The following is a 4,744-nucleotide window of genomic DNA, read 5'->3' as shown; positions in this document are numbered from 1 at the left end:
GGTCAGGCCATTCTATGTTGGGCAGGTGCTTGGTGTCCAGTTTGATTCTTGGCTGGGTTGGAACTGCAGGTAATGGAGATGTTTTTGTCGGTGCCATCTCTCTAGGAAGCAGTTAGGGTATAGCTGCATGTGTGCCATTTCCTTTTCTCACTTGTCTCTGTTGAGGTAGGGGCCTGCTTTCTTGTGCCCCTGGGGTGGGAATTATATGTATATAGCTTTTTGGATCCAGATGCCTGAACACATTATGCTTGTTGCTGCTGTTAGTGGTACAGGAGGTAGCAGGAGAGATGGGCTTTCGCTTCTTACAGGCAAAAGGGATTTATACTGCCTGCTGTATATTCACTCCTACTGTTCTGTTTCAGTCTTCCCTGTTCTCTTTTCAGTATTCCCTTTATTCTAGGACCCAGGATGTAACTCCTGGATTACAGTTTTCCTATGTAGAAACATTGGTGAACTGTTCATATTTTCTTTTTATACACAGACTTCTGGTTTCACAACTTCTGATTGCTGATCAAAGTTTTGACATATGATGGTGTAGATGATGGGTTAATTTCTGACTGAGCTGATTTAATATTTTGAGCTTGTTACCTTCTTTCCTGCCTGTGTCATAAAGAGGGGGAGAAAGCTGATGCTAGAAAACAAAAGGGGGTCTCTTTGCTCAGTGTGATTTTCACTAGACTTGCACCCCAGTCAGGGTTCATAATTCAGCTGAACCATTGAGGCTGGTAGAGATCTATCAGCAGCAATCATGATAAAATTTTCAATGTGCTTTGTACTGTACAAAGATCTAATTTGAGATTCCTGTAACCCAGTAATTGCATTAATAGTGAACTCAGTGATGCATGGCAAGACGATATGCTTCTGTGTCTTAAAAGAACGCATCTATACACTGCACTTAGTTTTTAAGTTTTAGCTCTGTGCAGAAGGAAGTGCAGTGAGGACCACTGACTTCCAGTTGTTTTCAGCATTTAGGCCTGAAGGTGCAGAGAATTTGAAGTATTCATAATAGCTGGAACCATTAATATCAATAACGAACAGTAACAGAATTACCTGGTCAGCTGAAGGTCATTAATTCCCAGTGGTAGTAGTTCTGGTCCCCAAAAAATGTTATGCATTTTTGCTCTATTTTTCCATTCATCTCTAAATAAGCTGTCTGCACAACTGTATGCAGCAGGAGAAGGGATTATTCCTGCCCAGTTCCTTGTCCTTCGGGACTGAATTTTCAACTGGGGCAACTTGTGTGCATGGCAAACTGTAAATACTTGCTCCCTGGATTTGCGATTTAGAAATGGAAAGGCTAGACTGTCCAAAGTTTTAAGCAGCGTGACCTTCCTTTTCAGAATAACCGAGGCCTGTATTCCTTTTACAGAAAAACTCAATTGTCTGCATTTTATATGAATTTATTGACTTGCATTCCAAAGATCAATTTTGCTTTGCCGGATAGTCTAGCAATTGTTGTGTTCAAAGCCCTTGTGACTGAAGGATTATCCCAGGCATATCCTAAATATTGTGAATGTCCTTTAAAACTTACCATGAATGCCTCAGAAGTGCCAAAATACAGAAAAAAAGAAAATTGTCTTGCCCTGGGCTGGAAGGAAAACATATAACCAGTAAGATGCATAAGTGGCTTTGTATAAGAGAAAAGCCTAGGTATTCCTGTCTGCCACAGCTGGCACAAACTTGTTTTCCTCCATATCTCCTGTTTGTATAACTGGACCAGCATCTATCAGAAAAGGTGACATTGGCTATGGGCAGTGTACTTTATGTCACTTGGCTTCGGCTTTTGTGAAACATGATGAGTTGAAGCCTGTGAAAAAGATAAAACAGTATAAATTGTTCTTTAACTTGTTTGGGTTTAGGCAGCTTTTTTTTGCTTTACTAGATTTAGTAAATCGAACTTGTATTGGTCATGTAGCAGCAGTTGTAGAAATATAACATTTAATGCAACAACCAGTTCTGCCTGCGACCTTAGTTACTGATACATTAGTCTGCTTTTTTTTTTCCCCAGACCCCATACTATTTTTTTTCCTTTTCTTTCCTTTAGCTTGTCTCTTTCGGTGAATTGTACAAAGAGTAAAACAACAGTATAGGCTTTGCTTTTCTAGTAATAGTTAAAAGCAACAAAGCAACATTTTAACTTTTTAAATATATGTACATATGTATATTTGTTTTAAATTCAGGCCCTGCAGATGGAGGAGAAAAGCTGTTGCTAAATAGGTGGGGTTTTTTAAACTTTGAAAGTGGATGGATGACATTAAAAGTCAAAACATGATTGTTACTTGCCTCGTATGAGTCTCATGTGTTTCTGGTTGCTCAAGAGGTTCTAAGAATAATTTGGATGGGAGAGATGCTGTTAGAGGTGCTATCTGAAACAATTTTAAATCCTCTGCAAAATCATCAAATATTGGGGCAATGTGACTGTCAAAATATGTTAAGGAAAGCTCATTTTTGCCTGAACTTCTTATGGATGCAGATGAGTAAGTAGGAAAAAAATAGAAAACTGCTTTGAGTAATTAATTACACCACTCGCATATGTTCATCACTTGCTAACTATTCTCTTGTCTGTGATGCCAGTTTGTAACGTTTCCACTAACTCTGTTGTTATGGAGAATTTGGATCTGCACATCCTCAAGTTTCAATATATCATTTAATATTTATGCTAGAGGCGATAAATAAATGCAACTGTTACTATGTGGGACTTTTTTCATCTCTTTGCAAGTTGTTGGTGTGGAGTATTGGGGTTGATTAAAATTAGTAGAGTGAAGCTGATCTTAATACTCGCCCAGATCTTGACATACGAAGACTCTTGTGTTGGCAGGGTATTACTTTGTCAGTTGTTAATTCAGGCGACTAAAATATGTTTTACATAGCTTACTTATTTTTGTGGGAAAGCATATGCTGATATTGCTGCTGTCTTTGATGATTGAGAGAATTTCTTACTCTTACTAGCCCTCATTTGAATTCTAAAACCTAAACCATGAATGAGTAAATAAAAAATATTCAGGTTCCCAATAAATTTCCTTTAGGCATTTATATTTAGATTTCTTCATAGATATGCTATTGTTATTCATTAAAACATTTGTCTTATAATAAAAGTCCTTCATATATATGCCAAAAGCACAGTACGTATTACTAACTTGTGGAAGAAAAGATGATACATAAAATAACATGAGAAACAGTTAGAAAAGGTGTTCATGGTTATTTCTTCTCTGGGGAATAGACTATTGAGTGCTATTTATATAGCTGAACAATTCATGTCAGTGAACTATTGTAGCTGTCCATGATATTTATCTACAGACTAATTCTTTTTTTTTTTTTTTTAAAAGCTTGCTGATATTAGAGGTCACAGTAGGAATTGAGGTGAAATGGGGACCTTGGAGTGTTGCCATTAATTTGCTTAGTGACCTTAAGAAAACTACTCAGTTTCTTACGCTTGTTTTAGGAATGTGTTACAATAGGTCTAACTCTTAATGACTTGAAATGGTGTAGACCTCATTGGTTCGTTTAGGATGCTTTGGAAAGGTTTTTGAACATTATTAGAGCTGAAAGCTCTTCAGATTGTTTCATTATTCCAAATCATTCGGAGAAAGCAGTGTATCTTCTCCAGCTGGTTTCTATTCTCAGTTGGGATTTTGTTGAGTTTGCTGGGGGTTATTTTGTTTTTTATTTTACTTTGTTTTTATTCGTCTGTCATTGATGCGAAATGGTAACCTGGCACAAAATGCTGGCTTTTTTAGTTTAGTTTCAAGAACAACAGAAATGTACTGCATGCAGTTCCTTTTTTTTTTTTTTTTTTTTGAACTATGAATTCCTACAAAAAATAATTTTCTTCACAAAAAATATGTATTTCCTCAAGCTAAAAACTTGTTTCTGAATTTCAGTATTTTCAGAATAAAACTTTGTCCTACTAATCTTTTTTGTAAATATAAGTTGTGTTCTTATATTGCAGTTAGTCACAACTGCATGCAGCTGTGAGACAATACTTTAAACAGCCTTATCTTAAGGTTATACAGATCGTTTTAGCCTATTTAACTTGAATATTTGTAAATCCAGTAAATGAAAGACATGAAGAAAAAAAAATCACTGATTCAGACTACTTTGGATTTAAATGTCAAGTTGACGATGTGGAATTACATGAAAGTAATTCAGTTTTTCAAATTAGTAGGTAGTCTTTGCTACTGGTAAAGTTTCCAAGGTTTTCACTTTGGTCAACGGGTAGATATTATCAAAGCAGTAGTTTTGCTTCTAATTACACCTTAGTGGTTGGGTAATGATGAGAGACACTAGAATTAGACTTAATGGTAGTTTTCTAATCGGTTTGGGTTTTATTAATAAATACAGCAGGGTCTTGAGTCTATTTCTACTTCAACAAACAAATAAAAGAAGTATAAAGCTATTAAAGGGGGAAAATGTGGAACCTTAGCTTAATTTAGCAGTAATGCATGCAAGCTGCGCTTGTAGTTTGGTTTATTTTCACTAACATGACTCTGCATGATCTAGAATAAATAAGTGGAAAACCAAAGATAAAGTAGAAATTGGAAGAAAGGTTTTCTGTAGAAGTGTTGTGTAACGGCACTGACAGACCTGGGGCTTCTACCTGTATCGCTGAGTACTGCAGTGTTTGAAGTTTCTTCAGTGTGTGTTCCCTCAAGCTGTGGTACAGTGTCACCTTTGTATGATGGACTTAGTGTTGATGTGAGATTGGATCCTTCTGGTCCAAATGCAAACTGCTATATATTAACAG

The sequence above is a fragment of the Fulmarus glacialis genome, unplaced genomic scaffold (assembly GCF_000690835.1).
Source record: "Fulmarus glacialis isolate BGI_N327 unplaced genomic scaffold, ASM69083v1 Scaffold39222, whole genome shotgun sequence".
NCBI classification, from domain to species: domain Eukaryota; kingdom Metazoa; phylum Chordata; class Aves; order Procellariiformes; family Procellariidae; genus Fulmarus; species Fulmarus glacialis.
This window is presented reverse-complemented; position numbering follows the sequence as displayed.